Source organism: Ambystoma mexicanum, chromosome 4q (genome assembly GCF_040938575.1).
Source record: "Ambystoma mexicanum isolate Mex_15411 chromosome 4q, UKY_AmexF1_1, whole genome shotgun sequence".
Taxonomy (NCBI): domain Eukaryota; kingdom Metazoa; phylum Chordata; class Amphibia; order Caudata; family Ambystomatidae; genus Ambystoma; species Ambystoma mexicanum.
In genome coordinates, this window is record NC_090928.1 from 233898613 (window position 1) to 233911784 (window position 13172).

The window sequence follows — 13172 nt, forward strand, 5'->3', positions numbered from 1 at the left end:
TGGCAAAAAACAGCTGGTATTACTGGCACTGGTGCTGGTAATACCGGCATTACCCCCATGTAGTCCTATGGAATGGAGAATACCATACCCTTGCCGGCACCTGTAATCTGCCGGTAATACCGAAAGTGCGGAAGTCACATCGTAATACCGGCAGGTCAGGCGCCAGCAACGGTATTACTGTTTGCCAGTATCCTGGCGGATTTAACTCCAGGATACCGGCAAACTTGGAATGACCCATCAGCAAATGTTCTAGCTTTCAAAATTGACATTTGCATACAGGAACACCCAAGTATTGAAAAGTCTTATAAAAAACCTAAAACGTAATGTGAGAGAACCGCTGTAGAATTATGGCTTCGCTTTCTCGTTTTGCAAGTCTGTTTGAAAGGCTTTTTAAAAAAAATAATTACAGAGACGAGAATTGCTGGAATTGGAATAAAATGTGAAGAAATGTTGACACATTAAGAAAACATGAACCATCTCAAAATTAAATTTAAATTCTCAATTCTTCCAATTAATTTTTAAATTTCTATGAATATTTAAAAAGTGAAAAAAATCAAATAAAAGAAACGCAAACCGACTTCACTGCTCCACAGCAGGCGGGTTGTTTGGCAGCCCCAGGCTGGTGCAGGCTCGTGGAGCAAGAAAGACAGAAAAGGAACACACGGTGAAGGGGCTGCAATCAAAACAAGGGGGTGCAGGAAGACAATGAGTGGGTGTGTACCCAAAGATTTAGGGAAGGTCCGAAAGGGGCTCCCCGGGCATTACGTAAAAAGAATACAAAAGGGACGGAGACACATTTGGGATGGGTGTGTAAAAATACACAGCTCTAAGAATAAAATAGAAGAGAATTGAATGAAGTAAGAAGCTGGAGGGGGAGTGGGGGAGTCAGAAAGAGGAGTATGAAGGACAGAAGAAAAGGGGAAAAAAGAAGAAAAGTAAGAGGATGGGGAAGGCCGACATAACGGGCCCAATTATTGGGGGATCAGTGGTGTGTGTGAGGTCATCAATTGTGCCACTGCTCATGTTATTGCTGAAGTTATGAATAACGTGCCAAGGGGTGCCACATGCACTGTAAACAGGTACTGTGATGGACGCCGCAATAGAGTTAGGTTTCTGTAGGAGTTGGCACCGCGTCATTGCTATACTTTTAAGGTTTTGATCGAGTACTTTACATCACAAACTTTATTTTCGTAATGCACTTTTTAGGAAAAAATACTCTGATAGGTAATGCAGTGGAAGCTCGGTTAGGCAGCTCCCCAATAACGGGAACGGTCTCCGTAAGCCCCCTACCATTGCCTGCAATTCTACCACTGTGGTTAACGAAACACCGGATAACAAAGTTTTGAGGCTGATGTGGCGAGGTCGTCTGCTCATTGCCAGGAACAAAAGGTTGGGGCAGCTCACACCAGCAGGGAAGTGTTCACCACTGGCCAAGATCGAGGGCTGGACTTGGAACCATTGCGTACGGATGATGTTTGCGTCTCCTCGATGACGTTCGCATTGAAGTAGAGGTGAAAATAGATGGCGAAGCCAAGGGACTTCACGCTAGGGCTAAGTGGGGGTGAGAGCAGCCGGGATCCGTCTGTTTTAGCCAGTTTTGAACTTGGGCACATATGGTGGTGCCCCCCAGGTGGAGGAAGTCTGTTTTCATAGGCTTGAGTTTCAGGTAGGTACTTGACGTCCATGCTTAAATGAGAGAGGCAGTGTTTCAATTGTTGAGTGTCGTTGAGGCAGTCCACCACCAGGTTTAGCTATATGTCATCAGCATACTGCTGGATTTTGATCTTGAATTTGGCAAAGAGTGCTCCCAGTGGCTCCATGTAGAGGGTGAAGATGACAGGGAGAGGGTGAAGTCTTGTGAGACTCCACAAGTCACTGGGCATTGTTGGGATCTGCAGGTGCTCATTCGGATGAGCCGGTGTTTGCCGGTGAGATCATCGAAGAGCTGTGACATTGAATCCCATGCGGCCAGGGAAGTATTTACTATAAGGCCAACTAGGCCGGGGTCTAGAGCTGCAAATCCCAATGGAGCGGCATAATATTTTTATGTGCATACAGTTTTTCAACCTTGGTGCCGCGCATGTGCCTCCATTACTTGTTTTCCTTTCATGGACTTAACACGGGATTGCATGAGGAGTATAATGCCGTCGCTGCGTGAAATAACGTCAAGACTCACGGCGCGTAACGGCATGTTCAATATGAGCGAGAAGCATCTGCAGAGCTCCTTCGATTGATTGCTCTATATAGATGGTGCAGAGGACTCACTGGCGGTGCGTCCAAATTACTCAGTAAGTGGGCGCCGAATAAAAGCACGGTAGTGAGAGGGAAGTCGTCTGTGCACCTGGGGAGCTGTGTACGGAGGTACGCAAACAATGACAACACTCTGTGGTGCAATCTGTCCCACCTGCCTTGTTTAATAATGCAAAGCAAACTATCACGCTGCCAGCGCTATGCATTAATCAACCTGGTTTGCACTTCTGCATACCTCCCCTTTTCTGGATAATGTTGCAAAGGTAGCCTGACAGCTTTTCTTCACAAATCACAATAGTTCTGAATGGGAAGTTTAGGAAATCTCCCATCTGCAAATAAATGTTGCCTCTTTTTCTGAAAAAGGATAGCCACAGCCTGACAACCCAACATACATTAGAATTAAATGCATCACTTATTCAATCCAAGGGAAAGAATGCTATACCAGCTTTGCTTGATGTCTGACCAGTGGCCACAGTAAAGCCCCCTGGGACCTGTGCAGCTCCCCTCTGGGGTGATAAGCACGCATGCTATCTGTCCTTTTCAGCATCAGAGCACTTGTTTAGGAATGCTGCAATCCCATAGGCCTGCAGCTTCAAATGGAAACGCCTTATTGACTCTAGAATGTTCAGGCAGCTTCTGATCCTCAGGCCCCCCGCAGCGGCCACTCAGCCTGATTTGCCTTATCCTAATGGAGTAGTTATAAAAAAAACGAGAACGCTTTGAAGATGAGTTTTTGATCACTCTGCCAGATAAAAGCGTGGTTATCTCGGATCTATATGATCTGACCGCGGCTGATTTTGCTGCGGCCAGAAAGTTTGCATGAGAAATGTACGAACCACAAAAGGCTGGTACATTTCTCATGCGAGCACACGTGCAAAACCCCTACATACCCACCCCCCACACCCACAACACCACCCCACCCACACCGCCAACATAAACATACCCTACTTACCTTCTCTGCACGCCGAGTCCCTGCGGCGCCAGTTCCCTTTCACTTCCGTAATTGGGTACCGGCGCCGCAGGGTCCTTTTCTTCTTTTTTATTTTTTTTCGGAAGCTGCAGGGGTTTCCCCCAATATCCTCTAAAGTATAATGAGCGGGGTGTTGTGTTGTTGTTGTGTTGTTGTTGTGCGCAGCCCCTGTTTTTTTCCTTTTTTTTCCTTTTTTCGGGAGCTGCAGGGATTTCCCCCGCCACTCACTATACTAAAAGTATAGTGAGCGGGGTGTTGCGGGGACAACACTACAGCCCCCATTTGTTTTTTTTGGGTGTGTTGCGGGGTGTCCCCAGCAGTCTTTATTTCTTTTTTTATACTTACCTACAATGCTACCACCAAAGGTTCGAACATTTGGTGTTCCAACATTTGGTGGTAGCATTTTTTGGACTTTTTGTAGGGTCAGACCTTTTTTTCGGTCCGATCGTACAATTCCGTTATCTCGAGTCCTATCTCGCCCACAGTACAAACATTTTTGCCCTTTTAGCCTTTGCCCCTCAGCTGGGTTGATAACTCTCAGGTCACACGTTGGCCACTAACCTGGTGCAAGCCTACATTTCACAGGTTCACATCACAGCCTGGCTGATTCAGCCCTTCATTATTCTGGGGTCTAGAAACGAAGAACCATTAAGTTTCTTAAGATTAGGAGCTATTATTACTGTGCCTAGACGCAAGAGGAAAACGACATAAAGCACAATATAAAACCTGACCGTATTCTTATACCATTTCTCACCCAGTCTAAGAGAGCAGCTGTGGCTCTCCAGTGAGTGCTTCTTTCTCTGGCAATAGAGGCTTAGGAGAGGCTGAGCTCTACCATCAGAGGTTCAAAGTCTCTTGGCAATAAATACACAGAGCCACCTGAGTGGGCAATATGTAGTGGAATGGAGGGTTAGGGAGGATAGCTCAGAGGCAACGTGCTCACCCTGGAAGCAAGACGACATGGACCAACACAGGTTCGGTCCCCGGGTCCGCGCTTAGAAACCTCTGGGTATTAAACACGTTTCAAATAACCTATCATATCATTAGCAGGCTCACACAACAGTCAAATGTGCTGGCCGAAAGCAGAATTAAGACTCATCAGATGTATGTATTTGTTTCTTTATTAAGGTATTTTGAAAGTGTTTTTCTTTGGGTATGTGTGTGAGTGTGCCCAATGGCCCCTAGTGTTTTTCATGGACTGTCATGGGTCCCTGCCTGTTTCAATGCAAGATGTCTGCCTGGTAAAGTCATGCTTCTAGTTCATGTTAGGGGAATATGCTTTTCTTTGACAGGCTGTGGCACTAGATTCTAGCAATACACACTTACCTCCCTATTGCCATTTATATGTTAGTGTTTGTGTGCATTGCCACAAGCCTTTAACAGAGTGCAGTTATCTATATATGAGAATGTAGAGATGTGTCCTAGAATACATGTGTGGCTGTCAGTGCGTGTTTGTAATCTTCAGTTTAGGGGACAGTGTATGTAAACGTACTCATTTTTTATTCAGCATTCATATTACACAATCAAGTAAATAACACAATCAGGCGTGAAATGTGTGCATGCAGCGTGTGCACTGCTTTAAAAAAAAATCACAAACATTGGGCAAATCGTGCATTGAGATATTGGGAGGTTGTACCAAGGAGTTTGCATGCATGAATTAACAGAGAGGCTGGGGTGGCATTCATGCATATTTCTGTGCGGCAGTTCCTGACCTTTCATCCTCCAAATGAATCCTATGTGTGAATTCATGGAATTTGTGGGCTTAAGATTTCAAAAAGCAGGGATTAAATGGGGGCAGTCTGTTGACGGGCGTAGTAAGTGGGGTGCATGCACTTTATTGGGCTTAGGGCAGCAGAAGGTCTAAATACACCACTGCATGCGCAGGGCATGGTATTTAGTAGAACTTTGTGGTTGACCATGTCGAATGCGGCAGTGAGGTTAAGCAGGACCAGAAGGCATGGGTTACCTTGGTTCATGATGAGAAGTGCCTCGTCAATGACCTGGGTGGTGGTGGTCTCAGTGCTTCATCTTGGTTGGAAGCCGAACTGGTATGCTTGAAGTAGGTTGTATTGGACGATCCTTTTATCTAGTTGAAGTGTGAAGGTCTTCTTGATGATCTTGTCAATGAAGGGTGATGGGCATTAGCACACTAGGTTGTGCATGTTGAGTTTGGGCTTCTTCAGTGGGGGTAGGATCTGGTCACTTTTCAATGTGTTGGGGAAGATGTGTTGCATGAGTGAGGCTTTGATAGTGTGGAGGGGACGATTGAGAGCCTTTCCTGTGATGTTCTTCAGGATAGAGGCTGGGATGATGTTGTCCTTGTAGGAGGCAGCCTTGAGTGATATGAGAATGCTTGCAAATTCTTCTAGTCTTAGGGTTTTGAATTCTGTCCATCTTCGGACATGGTGTAGTGCTGCTATGTGGACAGTTCTATCGAGTTCTATAGGTGGTAAGCAGTTGATGTCTGGGGATGAGGTGATCATGGAGAGATTCTTTGATTTTCTTTGGTTTTCTTGGTTGCTTGCGTTCCTGTCAGATTGAGGACTCCTAGAATGTCATTGATGGACTGCTTGATGCAGCCGTGAGTTTGGTGATATTACCCAGGGAAGCTTTCTGACTCTCTGGTGGGTGGTAGATCAGGTGGAAAGTAACAGTTGAGGTGCGGGAGAGTGGATGGAGCTATGTGAAGAGCTCCATGGATTTGTGGGGTGATGGTCCCTGGGGTGTGCACGTTCATGAAGCCTTGGTTGTAACTGTGAGGCTCTCGCTAGACTTCTCTGCATGGGTGACAAACTGGATGCTGTAGTCAGCTGGGATAAGGACATCCAGGATGTGGGAGGAAGAGGGGATATGCCATGTTTCTGATTTTACGAGTGCATCAAGGTTGTGCGTGGTGACAATGTCTGCTACATGGAGTACAGCGTAGCGAGCATTGACGAGCATGAGGTTGTTTGTGTTTGGGTTGAGCAAATTGGGTGAATGTTGATGAGGTTGCATGACATCTCTTGACATAGTCAATACAATTGTATTTGGCTTAGAATTTGGAACTTCGTGGCGCTGGCACTGTACAGAGAAGGAATACAGGAGCTGTTGAATAGATTGGGAGGAAAGCAGTTGCCGTGGATTAGGCATGTGAAAAATATGTTAGCAAACATTGGACTCGAAGATCTATGGGAAGTTGCTAAATGTAGCATCACAAACCACTTTAAAGACTCGGTCTGGGGAAAGATGATTGACACTTGTTATGAAGGAAGGCTCGCAACTATTTATTAGTTAAGACAAATTGGGGGCTGGAACCATGTCTCGATTATCACTCAGGTTTGAAGTTGAAAAGCATTCTCGCCAAGTTTTGTTTAGGAATCCTGCCACTTGCCCAATTTACTGCTAAATGGGACACAAACTCTTTATCCTCACCTCTATGCCCTCTCTGTCCTACCAGGATTGAGGGCGAAGCACATTTTATTTTCCATTGCCCCATGTATTCCCCAGAGATGTCGAAATGTCTAAGACCAATGTGGATCCAGCTCAATGTATGAACCATCTGCGCTGCTCTGGACGCGATGAAACAATGTCCTTCTTGTCACAAAGACTTTGTGGCAGTTGTGACATTTTTTAGACTTGCTTTTAAGAAAAGAGGAACTCTGTTGAATTTGTAATGTCATTTGCATGCAGTATATTGTTGTGATGCATATAACATGTGGCGCTAGTGCCAGTTTTATTTTACATTCTCTTCTAATTTTCCCCTGTGTTCTTATCACTGTTTTATGACTGTTTTGACATGTGCTCTTTTATGGTGTTTTTCGCCGAAATAAAGAATATTTGTATTGTACAGAGCTACATAAAGTCACATAACATAGCCTTTCTGAATTTAAGGTTTATATTTAATGATCTCATAAATTCGAATTTGGAATTCACAAATCCCAAATTGTGAATGCACAAACCTGCTTGATCAAAGGTCGACATTAGATCTTTTCAGTTGAAATGTCTTAAAGTCTCCTCCAAAATAATGACCCTATACTACCAAAAGTCGACTGGTGGGTTCTTTTTCCAAGTTTGTTTGCTTGTTATAGGGGTTCTCCTATTTCCGGCTTACTAGCCTTCTTACCCGAATTTTCATTCCCTGTGCAAATTTATTTTCTGGTGCTTCACCTACTATTCTTAAAATATACAAAATCTAATTTTTTTTTGGAAGGAACGTTTAAATAAAAAAATATTTGCCCCACCATATTTTCACACTTCTGTGTGTCAATGCCATAACGTGCGTACAGCCGCAGCTGCAGATTTATTGTACTCCCCTGCCCCCCATCAGCTCTTTGTCAATGTCATAAGGTTGTTTACATGAATCCATGGGTGACCAGGCAATTCCATTTTTCTATATATTTTAATGAAATCATGAATAAAGATATGGTTTTTTACAGGCAAATAAAAACACCAATTGCATTGAACAACTTTAGGTATGAGTAGTTATAGATCGATGTTATGTAAAAATCAAAGCAACTTCCCAACAATGACACCAAAATATTGGACGTTTGTGGGAAGCCATATGTGATTTGTGCTAAACATCTCAAAAGTAGGTATTTATTTTGTAGCAAATGTAAATGGACATTTTATAAACCAAAAAAATCTGAAATGAAATCCAAAAATTCAAACATTTTGCCCAAGTTCCAGGGAGTCCGCTGAAAACAGCCTCTTTTAAGAAAAATATGTTAAACATGGCTTAAATATGGCTGGACTGAATTTCACCCAATTCAAAGAGGGTTCTTCATCTCAACAGGGGAATGGGCCTGGAAAGTTGGTTGGAGATTGTTTCTACAATTTGTGAGTTATTGTGCTTATTACAAAAACATAGGAAGTACAATTCAAAACATGTTTTGGGGATGCAGGGGCAAGAGCCGGACTGGTAGAACCCATTTCAGCAGCATGGGATGGATAAAGAAAGTTTCCCAATGGGGTAACGTGACCCTGGAGAAACAATACTGCTGCGGTAGATCCGGCCATGCTGGGATCTAAAACACAACATTTTCTGTGGCTGCATATCTCTCTGAAGACCGCCGTATAGAGAGATGGCAGAGCGCTTTCACCTGAGCTCCTGTGGTCTACGTGAGTACTTTAAGGTGCGGTCATACTGAGATGGTGCAACTGGTGGGCGTGAGTGGGATCGTGAGAGGACAGCTCCGTCATAATGTGAGTGGGGCTGAAAGACAGTGGTGTAAAAGCGTGGTGGGAAGACAAGCTAAGCAGCGTGACCTTGACTATCGTACAGGGTGGTTACATGTTTAGACACTGACCTGCTTGCCGACTGTACACAAGCTAAGAAACTTGTCGCAGGTTTTTGGAAGGAGTTAAACACGCCATACTCGACCTAGAGAAATTTGAATAGAAGAGCATGTTTTGTGGATACGCATATTGTTTAATTCAAATTCCGGTTCTCTGTCTCTTTATCCGCAGCTTTGTTTTATGGGTGACATAGATTTGAAAGGGTAGCTACTCAATATACCAAAAGCAATTCCTACTTAACCTCCCTAAAGCCCTGCTTAGCACTAACTGCATGTGGCAGACACTTGTTACTCTATCATGAGCTGTGTGGATGTTAAGATGGAAGTCGTCTCGGAAGGTGCATTTCAAGAAATCCCTCTGGTCTACAACACCCTATAAACAATTTAGTATGGCGAAAAAACTGGATAGTCACCATGATCACTCAGATAAATAGCACATGATAGACCTCTCACATTCCAAGCTGATATTGAGCTGACTAAGGAAGATCCGATGGAATGCCTTACAGGCGTGAGGCTTGACATAAGTGGCACATTAAAAAGAGAAATTCAGGCAGCTACACCAGATTTGTGCAACTCTAACTCATCAGTAAAGCAAGACATTGCTCAGCTGGCTGAATGTTTAGTAAAGAGCATTTTATCCAGGATACCCAAGATAATCCCAATGCCACTCAAAATGATTTGGCTCATGTGAAATAGCCTTAAACCTGGCACTAGTCAACCTCGAGAGAATCTATACACAAGGGGCTTGACAGAGGGCACCATGGACTTAGTTCTGGAGGGTGGGAGCCAACAATTCTTCCATTGAATTGCCCTTGAGGTGTTTAAGGAAATCATTATCATTGACTGTATACCTAGAGTAGTCCCCAAGAGGTGTGGCACTCATTCCATTCTGTGACATATAATCCATTCATTTCATGCCTATTTGACTACGGAACGTCTTCTGAAGATAACTAAAGATAAACACACAATCTCATTTCAGGGACAAACACTATTCATCTATCAAGTTGTAGCAGCAAGTACACTTGCAAAGCATAGAATGTTCAGGCCAATTACCATCAAATTATGATTAGATAACATTAAATATCGCTAAGATTTAACTTGATCTTTGAATGGGAAGGCAACATGGTTAGATGTACAACATCGAAAGACACCACTTGGGTTTTGAGGGTTAACCTTCATGGTCTTGGTTCTGCTTGTAAGCGTGGATGGACAATGAATCACAGAGTGAGAAGAGGTCCATCTCGGAATTCGACATAAGAGGAGCTCCAGGATGACCCGTTACCTATAAAATGAGACTTTATTCATGCTTCTGTAATTAATGCACTCTTTTTTGATGTTTTCAAACATCTAAATTCCAATTAGAGAAAGCATTCTTGTTGCAGTCTAAAGCAAGACAATATTATTACTTTTCAAAGTTATTCAGACAATTGATATAGTCTGGATGTTTCATTTCTAATCCTAGATTTATTCAGGCAGAGTATTCTCTGTGGAACCTTATTCGGGTCAAAAATTGAGATTTCAAATCAAGCACTTCAGAATTATGATTTTTTATTTTTGTTACTGTGCTTATCTTAACCCTCGCTAATAGATTAAGTTGTTGGGAGCTGGTTTTCTGACTTGTGTAATAAATGTTGCAAAAACAATGTCTTGCAATACCACAATGTTGAGGTAGAGATCCTCAGCAGACCTGGACGAAGGAGATTGTAACTGGTGCTCAACATTCAAACATAATTTAATGTAAGGGGATTAACTATCCTAACAAGAGAGTATGCCTTCTACAATTTTTTTTAAAGCAGGAATTTCAATGTTGCCTGCCTATAAGAGATCCATCTACTCTGAGGTGATATGACCAGAATGAGCTCTAAATATTTTCTGACGTATTACAATGCCCCGACGAATTCCAAGAAAAAGGCTGTTGTGCTCTCACTTAGTCATACGGTGTGCAGTGAACTTGATAAAGGATTTGTTGATAAGAATGGATATTGATATTGTTAGTGGGCTCTTTGGATGGGCTTCAAGTCACTATAGCCTCAGTGTATGGCCCCATTCAAGTTCGGGCATATTTTTCCCACTTTACACAGACTTTACTGATCAATGATATGGGAGGGAAAAATGGGGGAGGGAGTCAGGGATGAATTATACCATTTGATGTTTCAAAGAGGGTGATGGTGTATATTTGGAGAGTACAACTTGCACAGGTTAAAGAGTGTACATTCTATTTAAATAGCCACAGAATGTACACTAGGCTACGTAGTGTTGGGGGATTTTCTTGTTCAATATGCAGTTGGTTTATCGGTGGTTGCTGTTATTTTTTCAGATAATGGCCTGGGTATCTGTGAAATTGACATCCCATTGGAAGATAAGGGCCACAGAAATTGAAAGTCAATCCGATTTTATTCAGGGACCCTATATTCAAGAAAGACCTGGAGGTTGATATTGCCAGATAATTGCACATAAGATGTCGATTTACTCATAATTGGATGCTTTCAAAACAATAGTCAGGGGCATCCCAATTGAAAGGACGGCTGCAATAAAATAAGTGCTTTGCTGAGGTGGAGAAATTAATATATGACCTTCATGTTTTGGAACACCATTATAGGAAAACTATATCTAGAACAACGTTTCATAAATTACAATCAGTATGAGGCCAGATACTTTGTCGGGTCCAACAAGGTCGAATCTCCCCTGACAAGTGCCAAGAAAATGTTTCTTGAATGGGACAACAATGCAGGAAAAATATTAGCTTATAAGCAAAGGGTGAAGAGAGTGGCTAACCATGTCAGTGAGCTACATGGTAACGATAGTACTAGATTTGATAAGATTAAGGATAAGTTAATTCTCCTTAGAAATTCTTCCTTATATACACCACTACATCTTGAAGGTAGTAAGATTTTAGAATTCCTCTATAATTTGTCATCTTGCTTCAGTTTCCTCACTTGAGCAAGGCAATTTAGATAGGGAAATTTCAAAGAGGTAATTTTCTCTGCTATAGGTTCTATGAAATTAAATAAGGCACAGGGCCCAGATGGGTTTTAGATTATATTGTATCAAATCTTTTCCCATGGTCTATTGAAACATATTCATGCCTTGTTTAATTACATAAAGACAAAGGGTGAAGAACCAACTATGAGAGAGACAAATATTTAAATCTTACCAAAACCAGGTAAAGATACGCTTGTATGTAGCTGTAACGCTCACCTGATTCCCGCAGAGGCGCCGGTCTTGACTGGGTGAATGCCGTATCTTCAAAGGTGATGTGTAACACACGGTTGGCTCTTTGGCTGGACCTCTGTGCACTGTATGTCTGACTCGAAGAGTAAGATGTCTGCAGATAGAAAATGTGGGATTAATGAACTGGGGTTATTGGGTGTCTCTCTCCTCTTCCCTTTCTCTTCTCCTGTAGAACCCCAAAGGTTAACGCCCTCACCTTAGGTAAGTGAACGCCGAGCTCTCCATCTACCTCGGGGCAGGGTGCCGTAACCAGTTTCTTCACTGGATAAGGGTGCAGGCCTCTTGACCTCAGAGGACTGCTGTCTGTCGTTAACTGCACGAACGGTAAGTTCTGGGCACTTCAAATGTCTTAAAAGTCTTTTGTAATGATATCTCTTGTTTTGCAGGGTTCCGGCGATGGCGGATGGCGGGCTGATGAGAGTTGAGGATCGAACCCGCGTGAGGAATAGAAGCGCCTGGAAGCACGTAAGTAAGCGCTTGTAGCCTGCTTCACGATGCGCACTAACTGTCCCTTTTATCTTGCAGGTATAAGTTCGGAACTTTAGAGAAGCTGAAGGGTGCTGGAATACTCACTGGATTCGGCGTGGGAAGGAGTAATGGCACGTGAGTAATAAAGTTGCCCAATGTCTTTAAACGCACCTTCTTTTGTCTTTCAGATGCGGGATGCAGCGCCGAAGGCCTCCGGAGCGTGCGAAGAGCTGGTAAGCTTTTGTCTTTCAGATGCCGGAATGCAGTGCGAAGACCTCCGGAGCATGCGAAGAGTAGGTAAGCCTTTGTCTTTCAGATGCCGGAATGCAGCGCGAGGCGTTGGTGACAGCCGATGGACCAGGTAAGAGATGCGCTGCCACTGAAGACCGTAGTGCTAACCTGTTCTTTCTTTGTCTTTACAGGTTCTGCTGAAGACTGGATTCCAGGATGGTAAGCCTTTGTTCCCTTAGGCCCAGGATCAGAAGCAGAAGACACGATGAGCGTTCTGCTGCAGAGAATGCAGAATAACACAAAACAAGATTCATCCATCGGGTGTGGTTTAAATAGCCTCCTGTAGTGCTTAGGTGTCTCCTTCCACAGCCACGCCTAGGTAAGAAAAGAGTTCCTCCTTTCCAGAAGAGTTCCAGTGTTCTGAACCTAGGGAGTGGCTCCTGCCCCACCCAACAGGAAAAGTAGTCCCAAACAGAAGAGGATCAGGGGTTCAACTGGCAGGTAAGTAAGCAGCATGGTCTGCTGCAGGTAAGTCCACCCAAGCATTATGAGCCCGGCGCTTCCAGCGCTGGGACTGGGCATCTTTATGAGCCTGGTGCCACTGGCGCCAGGACAGGGTCCAAAAGGTCCCAATTGGGACTGGCTGGCACTCGGAACCGGGGTTATGGGTCTGCTTCCAAGGGAGTCGGGCAAGTCCTGATCTTTTGGAAGCAGAGATCATGACAGTAGCCCATATCTTCCCATGG

At 43.7% G+C, this 13172-nt stretch overlaps 1 protein-coding gene across 7 annotated transcripts in view; it reads right to left on the reverse strand.

Annotated features, from left to right (window-relative positions):
• The window catches only part of FYN (FYN proto-oncogene, Src family tyrosine kinase), a 776649-nt gene that overhangs the window by 279498 nt on the left and 483979 nt on the right, over positions 1–13172 (reverse strand). The window lies entirely within an intron of this gene.